This window comes from Dipodomys merriami, unplaced genomic scaffold (assembly GCF_024711535.1).
Source record: "Dipodomys merriami isolate MVZ:Mamm:240054 unplaced genomic scaffold, mDipMer1.0.p SCAF_20, whole genome shotgun sequence".
In the NCBI taxonomy this organism is placed as follows: domain Eukaryota; kingdom Metazoa; phylum Chordata; class Mammalia; order Rodentia; family Heteromyidae; genus Dipodomys; species Dipodomys merriami.
Genome location: NW_027203382.1, coordinates 4,708,459 through 4,721,919, shown reverse-complemented (window position 1 = coordinate 4,721,919; position 13,461 = coordinate 4,708,459). Strand labels below are relative to the sequence as shown.

At 35.7% G+C, this 13,461-nt stretch overlaps 1 pseudogene; it reads right to left on the bottom strand.

Annotated features, from left to right (window-relative positions):
* Positions 1-7,841: 7,841 nt before the first annotated feature.
* Positions 7,842-8,898, bottom strand: LOC138832795 (mitochondrial glutathione transporter SLC25A39 pseudogene; annotated as a pseudogene).
* Between the last annotated feature and the right edge of the window lie 4,563 nt (positions 8,899-13,461).

Genomic DNA, 13,461 nt, shown 5'->3' with positions numbered 1-13,461 from the left:
TGATAACACCCATTTGGATGTGTCGGATCTGTTCAGTTTGTGTAAACGTAAGTTTCCATGTTTCACTCCATACATTTTTATAAAATATTGATATATTCAAAGGAGATAAAACCATTTCCAGAAATTATTTTGCCTTTTTGGTATGTGAATTGATAATTTACTGTCCAAATCATGTCAAATTTGTCCAAGACAAGTCACACAGAAGGTGTGCTTTGAGAGGTAAGTGAAATTGGTAAACTGGTAAACTAGAAGATACCATCATATGTTCAATGCATTTCTCATTGCATAAGGGATTTTTTGTTTTGCTTTGTTTTCAAACTACATAGACTACTGAGGGAACATGAAGAATTGATGGAGGAAGGTATCTAAAGTCTTCCCATTAGATGCATCTATCTGAGACTGGTATGCTCTGCGATCAAGAACATTGGAGGCAGTATTGCCTGGTAAGCAGTTCATGTTTCAGAAGGATGCAAACTTATAGATTATTCATTACTGAGAAGAGATACCCAGCTTTCTCTTATCTAAGCTCTTTGCATCATAATTTATCAGCTTATTACCAGTTCAGGTGATATAAATCAGTAGATAATTCTTTTTGGCCTTTTCCTAACCAACACAGCACTTTTAGGATTCCAGGGACAGAGATAAATGTGGACTTGGAAAAGCAGTCCCTAGAGTTATTACAAAGAGATAAACAAGCACTTTAAGTACTTACTTTCTATTTGCAATTTTGAACCATAATTTCAATAATGTGAAAACAAAACATAGGCAAAGTTCAGGGTGCCACTGTGTTTAGAAGCACCTGGGAAGACCACAGAAATGGTCCCTTTCCTACAGGAAAACAAGCACAAATACATCCTAATGGACTGTGTTCCAGAACAAGATTGTTGTTGTTGTTAGCAACTGGTAATATCTTGTAAAACATCTAGCTATAGTAATTCCTGTAACTTCTGTTTTGATATTGTTTTCACACCAAAGAGATCACTCAAAAATATTTGTGTTCATTTGCAGACATGTTAGTCCTTAATTTATAATTTATTTTTTAAGACATTACTTTACTTTTAATAAATCGCATCATTATGTGACACACCATCGCCTGGGGTCTGTAGGACTCAGTAACTCAATACAAATTCTATAAAGGAGAGTTAACATTCATTTCAGCCTTAAATCAATATGTTTTCCTGATTCTGTGGAAGGACAAATCACATAAAATCACTTAACCAATCCCAGAAGTTCTACAACCCTAAATGAATAAACATTAAGTTCAATATCAGTTTGTTTTAAGAAATAGAAAACAATCTATTAAAAAAAGTTGACTACTTAAAAAAAAGTTGACTACTAATAACATTACACCATTTTACAGTGAGTTTGGAATAAATTATCTTCTAAAGATTAGAAAATAATAATAGGTACTTAAACATGGCATTGTAGTACATACCTATAATATTAGCTACTTGGGAGTTTGAGGCAGGAGAAACAAATCAAGGATAAAGGACAGCCCTGGCAAGTTATTGAGATCCTGTCTCAGAAAATCAACCAACCAAAATCAACCAAGTAAAAACCAGGACTAGGTTGTATGTAGTTCAGTGATAGGTAAGGAGCAGATATCAAACCCCAAGTACCCCCTCTCCTCTAAAATTGTACTTAAATTCCTTCAGCAATATTCTAACTTACTTTTAGTCTTATTTATAATTAATAAGCCATTTAAAAACCTTTTTGGATGAAGGCTTCATGGATAAATGCGTAAGTAAGAAGAGTTTCTTATAAAATTAAAATCAATATTTACTGTTCTATTTATAGGCATTGTTCAAATTTTTAAGTGCTGACTGGACAACTGAGTTGATTAGTCCATAGTGCCAACTAAATTAAACTTTGATGTCATGTTTGTTACAAAATCCTGTATGAAACTATTTTAATATCCAAATTAATTCTATAAATTTTTTTAAAAATGCAATTCATACTATGTTGTATGGAAACATAATAATAATGTACTGTGTACATGCCAAGAAATTAATTCCACAAATTTTCAAAATAATTGGTATTCAAACTACGAATGTTCATAGATCAACAGTATTTTTTGTGTAGGTATGCCTTTCCAGGCAAAATGTTTATTTTAAAGAGAACCCTGAGCTTATTATGATTGTTACTCAAGCAAAACCTTGTAAGTTATAATTTTTATTGAATATGAGTTTTGTTCTGTGAGTTTGGAGCCAACTATTAGCTGGGCTCAACTTCTTGCTTCTTTTGTGGTTACTGCCTGTTCCATTGGGTGTGTAACACATCTGCTTATCTTTTATAGAGAAAATAGTTATATTAGACTGATGAAAATTAAATTAGCCACTGTCCATATTCTATCATTGGCTAATTTAGAATTAAAAATGATATTAAGTTGTTGAATAAAAAACAAAAACCAAAAAGAACAAGTCCAATATACAAATTCCATAGATTTTTTTTCCCCCAAAACAATCTTGAGTTGAGAGCTGTAATGTCCAGAACTTGTATGTCCAGACCCTTCTCATGATTGTTCTGGACTGCCTAGGTGGTGGAGCAAGATAACACTTGTATTCATCCTTCTCATTGCAATATCCAGTGCAATTAACTTTTAACTGAGTAAGCATGCACTTACTCACTCCGTGGAACTTGCAAATAAACGCTAGCTTCTTTTTATTAGCATCAATTAGTTGTTCAATGCTGTTTCAAATGTTGGATGTCTGATAGAATTTTGTTCCCCATGGAACTTGAAAAAGTTTACCATTCACAAATATGAAAGGCAGATTTATGATGTTAAATATTCCTCAGATAGATTTTGAACTTGATGAAAGCTAAGAATTTAAAATTTTAATCCATAATCAAAATTCAGTACTGTGTTTCTCTCTGGAATATGTATATATATGAAGGAATGGATGACAGAATACAGAATATAGGAGAGTTATTTGGGCTCAAGAGACATTAATTCAAGGAGATGGTTTAACAGCTAACCACAAATACAAATATGATTCATGATAGCCAGGGCTGGCTGACCTTGGTGGATACATTAAAAATCATAAGTTAAAAACTACAGGACAGATCTAAGAGGTTATTTATTACCACCTAAAAAGGTTAGAAGTCAGAAAAAAGCAAAGTTTTACATATATATATATATATATATATATGTTTGTGTACATACATGAAAATACAGTCATACTGAGGAATCATACAGAGATTTAGTGGGAGATATTTAGGAAGTATTATTTTACATTTTTTCAAAATAATTGAACAATATTCAATATGATATTTACCAATTAGAATTAAGTTACCCACATCAATCATTCTCATTCATACAGTACCTCACTTATTTGTGTAGATTTTGATTTTCATCAGCTCTTGTCTTCTTTCACCCTAAGAGAATTTCATTGAACATGAGTGCTCTTAGGTTTACTCTGCTAGCAAAACTGACCTCTTCATTTCTATGTCATGATGACATAATGTAATCCTAGCTACTTCAGGAGGCTGAGAGCTGAGGATTGTGGTTCAAAGCCAGCCTGGGCAGGAAAATCTGTGAGACTCTTATCTCCAATAAACCACGAGAAAACCGAAAGTGGCGCTGTAGCTCAAGTGGTAGAGAGCTCGCCTTGAGCTGAATACTGCAGGGAAAGCACCCAGGCCCAGAGTTCAAGTCCCATGACTGACAAAAAAAAAGAGATGTTTTCTTTATCACAGATATGAAACCATACTTTTAATGATATTTGGTGTTTTGAGATTGTGTTCTTTGTGTTTGACCTGTGTAAATTGAGAGTGTGAATCTGGGATATTATAATTGTCTGGAGATTTTGAAAAAACATTTATTTTTTATTTTACTTTTTATTTTCCCATTTCCTTTACTTTCATGATAACCCTATTTCAGGTTGTCTAGGCTATTTAATATTTCCCCACAGGTCACTGAGGTACCATTTTGTCTCAGTCCTTTTAATCTCTTTGTTGTATAGTTATATAGAGTGTTACTTTTCTCCAGTGCATAATTTGGCTGTGAATCTCATATATTGATGATTGAATTATATATTTTTATGTTTGAAAGATCTTTTTGGCTCTGTAACACATTCAAATGATCATTTCATAAAATTTTCTCAATATTCTTGAGCAAATGGATTATCTTTATACTATCAATTTATAGTGTTTATGTTTATTATAGGGCTAAACCACTATTTACTAATTTCTCCAGACTTGGGGGAAAAATAGGCTGTTATCAGCTTTTAAATTTGTTTCTGGTGCATCATTTTCAAACATTAATATCTTTCTCCTGGATTTAGCAGCACTCATCGCATTGCCTAAGATCAATTCTGAACTGTGCAGCAAGGTTCAGGAATGCCTCCCAGCAGAAAGCTGTGTGATAACAGAGCTCTCCCCTAGTCCAAGTCATCACAGCACTGTCCTCCATATTGTAAAATAACTGTAAACCTTGCTTCATCTATTTTGTCCATTTTTGGTTTTGCTGTTCTTTGGAAAGGATATGTTGCAACAGTAAATCTATTGTACCTAGAAGGCACTATAATATTCTAAGTACTTGGAACATAATGAAAGGTAAGAGAGGGGAGATACCTTTACTTTTACATTTGAGTTTTGGTCAAGTATAAGAAACAATACTGATTAGCTTCAATTTAATTCATAGGTAGTGAGTGGAATATGACAATACACTGAAAGTTAAAACAGAAAGGAATAGTAATCAGTGGGATTAAAAGAACAAGTAAAGGGACTTACTTACATTTGAATGACTTTTACTAGATTCAATATATCTATTTGTCTGCATATCTGGTGTTTATGTCAGAGGTTGATAACAAATATGGTGTTTTGTTTGAGAACCTTATAGGCCAGAAAAGCAGAAATAGAGTTATACACTTTTACTTTACAGTTATTTTTTTTAAAAAAAAAAAAAGCAACGTGGGAAGGAAAGCTGGCCTCTGGTAACTGACACTTGTGATCTCAGCAACTCAGGAAGCTGAGTCATAGAAGACTGAGGTTTACTACCAGACTGGACAGAAATGTTTGCAAGACTTTCACTGCAATGAATAAAAAAAATGTTCTGCTGGAAACATGATTCAAGTGGCAAAATAGCAGCAGAGCCCGAAATCTGAGTAAGAGACCCTGGGATTAAGGCCACAAAACTAGCACACACACACACACACACACACACACACACACACACACACACACACATACACACACACACAAACACACATGCCTACACACACACAATATGTGAATGAGAAACGATTTTTTCAAAATATTTAATTTTAAATATCTAACCAATTCTGGGCACAGGTGGCTCATGATGTAATCCTATCTACTCAGAAGTCTAAGATTTGAGGAACAAGGTGAGAAGCTAATCTACCAGGAAGCCAATCTGGGCAGGAATGTCCAGATTGTCATTTCCAATTAACTACCAAAAAGCTGCAAATGGGACTAGACTCATGTGGTATATTGCTACCATTGAGCAAAAAAGCAAAGACATTGCCCAGGCCCTGAGTATTAGCTCCCAGTCTGGCACTAAAAAAATTATTTTTTAGGATCATTTGATAGGTTTATATTTTATTTTATGTATAGTTAAAATAAGTTTTTACTGCATTAGATTTGCTTCTTTTGCATTTAAAAAATGCAATCATGAATTTAACTGTATTTTGGTGCATAAGGTTTTTAGTTATAGATAAAATATTCATCACTGTTTGCAAATATTACCTGGCAAATGCTTCACTATTAAGAGAGAATATTGAGTATTTTAAGCTAAGGAGTTATTCTTACTGGCCAATTTCCAAACAATTTCTCACTTAAATGATTCATGTTATTCAGAATTAGTTATATCATTAAACTTCTTTGAATCTTCTGAAAGCATGTTGAGATAAATATGATATGAAGTGGAGTTCATTGTTCTCAGGATGTTCAGATTGGAAGTATGAATTATAAAGTCAGTTCATGAAAGGCCAGAAGTATGAAGTATAAATAATGTAAAATATAACAATAATATAGAGTAAAATAATGTAAAAATATAAATAAATGTCAAATTATTCATGAAAGTGTTCAACATCATGAAGTCAGCAAACTGAAAGAACAATTTTCACATTATAGTTTAATATTTTACATATAACACCATTGCAACTATATACATGTTTTGCATACATATATATGTAAAAGTATACATGCATGTGTATGCATATATAAATAATATAATAAATATATTTGTATCTATAACTTGCATGGTATGCAAGCTCATTAAGACTGATACTATTTTAGTTTAAGAAATGATTGAATCATTCATTTATTTTTTATTCTTTAAATAGTTCATATTTAACTTTTTATAAAGTCACCCTTTTAGGGTTAGGAAGTTGGCTCAGTGGTAGAATGTGCTTGCCTTACAAGCATGAGGCCTGGGTTCAATTCCTCAGCACCACATAAACAGAAAAAGCCAGAAGTGGCGCTGTGGCTCAAGTGGTAGAGTGCTAGCCTTTAGGAAAAGTAGCTCAGAGACAGTGCTCAGGCCCTGAGTTTAAGCCCCAGGACTGGCAAAAAATAAAAATAAAAAATCACCTCTTTTAGACACTAACTGCCAGTTACATAAAGTAGACAAAAACTTATGATGTTAAATAACTTATATCCTAGTGAAAAAATAGCAAAAAAAAGTTTATCGATTGAGTAATCAATCAACTCATCTTACAAATGGTGATCAATACTGTGCATAAAAGGGACTTAGGACTCTAATATCATTTACCACATCTCTGAGACATTAAAGGATTTAAGGTATCTGGAAGATTTTTTATTTGGGGTTATGATCTCTAGACTCTGTCTTTCATTTTCCTGGATCATTATTTGGATCAATCTTTAGTTATTGTTATTAACTCATTATTCAAAATAATTGATACTAATGGCATTATTGATAGTAGAAAGTATATCATTTTACCTTATGACAACTCTTACTTATCTATTAATGGAATTTAATGCATAAAATATTTTTTATTTCAGCATGGAAATCTTTTAAGAGAACTATATATTATTGAAAAGAATGATTTTTTTTATTTTTTGGCAATTATTAACATAATTGTAGTTATAATATTACTCTATGTTATTTTTCTTGATATAATAAGAAAGCTTTCCTGGATTTGACTGGTTAGCATGATACTTCTGTTCCACTTTGACCTGTTTTCACACAAGGACATAGTTTTATAAGTAGCTTCTAAGTTTTGTAAGAAGCATATTTATTAACAATGACATATTCTCAACAACTGTAATGTGATATCACTTAAAACCCATCAACAATTATTTCTGGAAAATGTATTGTAAATAGTATGGTTCCAAGTAAATGCACAGAAGATGAAGGATAATTTCTTTCTTGTTTTGTTTTGTTTTCTTTTGTCATGGGGCTTGAACTCAGGGCCTGGGCGCTGTCCCTCAGCTCTTCAGTTCAAGGCAAGTACTCCACCACTTGAGCCACAGCGCTACTTCCGGCTTTCTGGTGGTTAGTTGGAGATAAGAGTCTCATGGACTTTCCTGCCCGGACTGCCTTTGAACCATGATCCTCAGATCTCAGCCTCCTGAGGAGCTAGGATTACAGGTGTGACCAATCGGCTCCCTGTTTCATTTTTTTTTTTTTTTTCATATTTTGTCTTTAACTTGGAGGGAAAAGTGACAGTCTTGGTAAGGAGAACCACAGGAAACACACTGTGCCCAGGAAAGACTTAGGTAACAGGGGGAGGCTCCTTGGGGCTCTTGGGAGGAAAGGAAAAGGAGGAGCAGGGTACCCCTCTCCAGTTCTGAGCCATAGGCACTTGGCTCAGTCTTCTGCCCCATCTATGGAAAGCTGGGACATCTCGGTGCCTCCTTCAGTGGCCCAGAGGCTGCTCCTGGTTGGGCCTCCAGATGGCAGCTACTGTCCCTGAGATGCCACCAGCCATGAAGCTCATGCCCAGAGATGTCTGGTCCTTTGGCAGGAACCTATTCAGCCGGCTCTTCAGCAGCTCAGAATTAAAGCAGTAGAGAGCTCAGAAGGGCCCATCTCGAAGGACTGTGGGGCTCCAGCCCCCAGTGGGCGCCAGCCACCTTTAGCCACTGCAGCGTGGACGCAGGTGGGTAGCTCATGGTATGCGACATATGCTGAGCCTGCAGCTTGTCCTGCACAAGTTCCAGGGAGCTGACCACAGTCCCAGTGTCCATGAGGGCCAGTGCGCCAGACTCCATGGGCGCGTTAGATGTCAGAGATCCGGGCTTGGCTGTGTAGGAAGGCCTTGAGTTGGTTGCAGGCAATGAAAATAGAAGGCTGTCACTGGCACAGCCATGACCAGGCGGGGCAGAGAGGCCGCTCCATAGGGCCCATGTGCCCTCATGCCTTACAATCCTCACAAAGGCATCCAAGGTGCCAGTGAAGTGGGTACGATCTCCAAACCAGGTGGAACAGTGCGTACCATTTGGGCACAGGTATAAGGACTCTGGGACACCATTGAAGTATAGGAGGCACTTCCCCGGGTGGATTGGAAAGAAGAGGCTGATTTGGTGTAGGAGAGTCTCCAGAGTGTGGAGGGAGGCATCAGCTCGCTGGCTACAGGGGGGCGCTGACACTGCACGTGGAACTTGACCACATCCAGAGATGTCATGAAGAGGGAGGTGACCACAGCCCCAGCCCCTGAGGCCATCATTTGTTCCAGGAGGCTAATGCCCCCTGGGTTCTGGGTGAGACAGCTTGCAGCTTCAATTCTTGTTATAAACCGGTTATAAACCGGTGCGATGTCAGGGACCCAGAGGGCTCACAGCAACTCTGCGATGGGTGAATGGTCCCTGAGCGGCGGCTGCGCACAGAGGCTGATTCCGAAAGCGAACTACTTGGCCCTGCCCCGGATGGGACTCCTCAAATGTGTTTATATTTATGTTTTGCACTTGCTTCATCTTTCATAATGAACATTCATACTCAGATACATGAAAGTAAAAGATCATTTTCACATGAATTGGCACATGATTTGAGAAACTGAAATTTGAAATGATTGTGTGATGTCAAAAAAATCTAGTATCTTTTAAATCTTTAAGAAGTTGTGTTATATCAAGTTTCACAATACATGTGAGCTCAGTATTTGCATGGCTAAGATAGAAGAATTGTGAGTTTAAGGCCAGTCTGAGATCTATCACATGACCCTGCTTTTTGAAAATGGTAACACAAGATTCTGTTAAAATTCTTGAAGAATGACCAGATTAGATACCCATTGGTTTCTCCAAATGATAGCAACAACAATCTTCATACTATATTACCTGTATTAATCATGAATATTTATAAATGCTGAACTATGCTATTACTATGATGCACATCAAGTTCATTCTCATCATTCTATTCAAATTCATATTTTTGACACACACAGGGAATACTGAAGACTCCATAAGATATGTTATTGGATAGGAAACCAAGTCACTTTTGCAAGTAGGTATTTGACACAAAGTCAGTGTTTGTACTCACTGGGTTATTATACAAGATGTATGATTAAATATCAGTAAATACCTGGTGAATTGAATAATTATTTCAAATCTGTAATGTAAATGAAATAAGTTAACTATTACTTAAGACTTTTTTCCTTTTATTTTTAAATATTATATATATATGTATATAACAGTTTTGCATAGAGGGCATACTCTTGATGGGCTGTGTAAATGATTTAAAAAATACTCAAAGTAAATAGTTTTTCATACTCAGAGTAGAAAAGCAAATTAATTTTTAAAACCTGCAATGATAGTGATTGATCATTTAGTTGAGGCCATTAAATATTCACAAAAGTATTTTCATGTCAAATTTAGATACGTAGCTATCCTTTAGAAACTCTTCAAATATTAAATAAGCCAATAAGGGTCTTAAGTCTATTAGGCTTTACAGCAAGCACTATTGTTCCTTAAGTTTTCTAATCATTTTTTTTTGTCTTTGTCATGCAGTGATTGCAATCAACCCTGGTAAATTTAAACAGGAAAAAAATACCACAAAAATTTATTCTGCAAATTTGAAGTATGGGAATGTATATACTAGAAAAGCAGGTATCAGAAAGAATGGATTTGAGCAAGGTGCAGGTGGCTCTTAGTTGAAATCTGTGAATCAAAGTTCAAAGCCACCTGGAACAAAAACAATCTATGAGACCCTCATTGCCAATTAGCAAAAAAGTTATACCAAAACCTGCATGTGTATGATTTTTTTGTTTAGTTATTGAAATCAGCTGGCTAGGATTTTAAGAAGTTTTGTGTCTACATTCATCAAAGAGATAGGTCCATAGTTCTCTTTCTTTAATGAGTTCTTACCATCTATTAGTGAACATGAGCATTCTATCAATCTTCTACAACTGCTATCTTTTTAAATTAAAAAAAGAAATGAAGGATAAAAAACAAACTGTCTTCCACATAAACTGTTATCGATATTTCTATAATAGTTGTCTATTAAAAACTCATATATCCACTTTCCCAGCCCCATAATTTTCTTAATCCACTCATTTACTGAGGGGCATCTCGGTTGGTCCATATCTTAGCTATGGTAAATAATGCTACAATAAACATACCTGTGCTGGTAACTTTAGTATGGTCTTGTTTGTGATCTTTTGAGTAAATGCCCAAAAGTGGGATTGCTGGGTCATAGGGGAGCTCTATGTGGAGTCTTTTGAGGAACCTCCATACAGATTTTCAGAGTGGTTGGACAATTTTACACTCTGACCAGCAGTGCAATAGGGTTCCTTTTTGGCCACATCCCCTCCAGCATCTGTCATTAGATTTTTTTTTTTTTATCATAACCATTCTAACTAGGGTGAGGTGGAATCTCAATGTTGTTTTGATCTGCATTTCTTTTATGACAAGAGAAGTTGAGCATTTCTTTATGTGTCTATTGGCCATTCTTATTTCCTCTTCAGAGAAGTCTCTCTTTAAGTCTTTAGGCTACTTGATGATGGGGCGGTTGTTTCTTTGAGGATTTGTTTTTGATGCTAAGTGAAATGAACCCCAAGATATGGACACAAGAGTTCTGTCTTTATTGTTATTTTTTTAATGTACCATGTGATTTTTATTTTTTGTTGTTTCCTTTGTATGTTCTTTCCCCTATGGCCTATCCCCTGCTGTTACTGTACTTGATTTAGGTGCCCTGCATCTTGTATATACATATGTCTAATCTGGGTAGGGGAAGAGGAATAACCAAGTGCTCAAACAAGGACACAGGATGACCCATTGCAACAAGGATACTCACAGGACAGTACATTGGAAACCAACCTTACAACTTTGGGGAGAGGAGTGGGGTAGGGTTGGAAGAAGTGTGAGAGATCTGTGAGGGAAGAAATAGTGGGACAACAACAAGGAAGAAAAGGGAAGGGATAACAATGATTGATAAGTAATGTACTCATTGCGTTACTCATGTAACTGTAACTCCTCTGTAAAGCAAATTTACAAAGAAATAATATACATAAAAAAACTCTTTCAGAAAAAAATGCAATTTGTATGGTCAAAGTCTTTCCTCTCTTCGGTTAAGCTTCTTTCTAGATATATTATGAATGCCATTATTTTTCTGACTTTTTCTTAGCCTCTTCATTATAGAAAAACTACTGACATTTGTATGTTGACCCTGTATCCTATTACATTACCCAAAGTGTCTATTAGATCTAGGAGTTTTCTAGTATAACCTTCACAGTCCTTTTAGTATAGAATCATATCTTCTATGAATAAGGATAATTTAATTACTTCCTTCCCCATTTGAACTCTTTTTTTCATTTTGATAAATATTATTTCATATTTGATCAGAGGCTCAAGATTTTGGAGTTTTTGTGTTCCTCCACTAAGAGCATCCTCCTTTGGTCTCACTGTGTATGAATGCCTAGAATCCCGTGTCATTTATCATGTCCCCATATATTTTAGATCTAGCTTCTGCATATGACACAAAACAAAATCTTATCTCCAATTAAATGGAAAACATCTAGAAGTGGAGTCATGGATCAAATGGCAGAGTACCAGCTGTGACAGGGAAAGAACAGCAAGAGGATCTTGATGAGTTCAAGCCCCAGTACAGGAACATAAAAGAAAAAGGATTATCAAGAAAACTGGATAATCATATCTTGTTCCTAAATTTAGAGGAAAGGATTATAGACTTCCTCATTTAGTGCACTGCTGGATCTGGGTTTATTATTGCCTTTATTATGTTGAGGTATGTTCCTTCTTTTCCTAGTTTCATAAGGTTTTGTCATAAAATAGATGTTGAATTTTGTCCATACCTTATTTTCTGTATCAGTTGAGGTGTTCATGTGACTTTTGTACTTGATTTTGTTAAAGTGCAATATTATATTTATTGACTTCTGCATGTTAAACTTCCTTGTATTCCTAGAATGAAATCAACCGGATAATAATGTGGTTTTTAAAATATATATTTCTGGGCTGGGAAGGTGGCTCAGTGGTAAAGTGCTTGCCTTGCATGCCCAGCACCACATAAGCAAAAAGAAAAAAAAGCCAGAAGTGGCACTGTGGCTCAAGTGGTAGAGCGCTAGCCTTGACCTGAAGAGCTGAGGGACACCTCCCAGGCCCAGAGTTCAGACCCCATGACTGGACCCAAAAATAAAATAAAATAAAAAATATATATATATTTCTTATTGTAAAGATACTGTACAGAAGGATTACAGTTAATTAAGTAAGGAAATAAGTACATTTCCATTGGAGCACTGTTACCCCCTCCTTTATTTTTCCCCTACCAACACTTCCTTCTCTACCTCCCCAACAACTCCCCCCAACAAGCTGTAAAGTTCGTTTTCAACACAATGTCTTGTGCATCTCATCGTTACAATGGGTCAACCTGTATCCTTATTTCAACATTTTGTTATTTCCCTTCCCCTCTCCAAATAGAAACATGTATATACAATATTACAAGATGCAGGGCACCAGAATCAAATACAGTGAAAACAGGGGTTAGAACATGGGGAAGAACATACAAAAGAAACCAAAAAATCACATAATACATTTTAAATACATTAAAGATAACAGCAAGAAAGAACAAGTTTACACACCCACCAAAAATGCATTAGGGTTCCTTTTTGCCAACATCCCTCCAGCATCTGTTATTACATTTCTTGAATATAGCCATTCTAACTGGGGTGAGGTGGATTCTCAATGTTGTTTTGATTTGCATTTCTTTTATGGCTAGAGAAGTTGAGCATTTCTTCATGTGTCACTTGACCATTCTTATTTCCTCTTCAGAGATGTCTTTCTTCAAGTCTTTAGCCCACTTATTAATCAGACAGTTGTTTCTTTGAGGATTTGTTGTTGGGGGATTTAATTTTTTGAGTTCTAATTATATTTTAGATATGAGGCCCTTGTTCATTGTATGGTTAGTGAAGATCTTCTCCCAATCTGTGGGCTTTCTGTTAATCTTGCTAGCTATGTCCTTTGCCAGGCAGAAGCTTTGTAGTTTCATGCAATCCTATTTGTCCAAACTTTCATTGGTTAGTTGTGTTTCTGGGT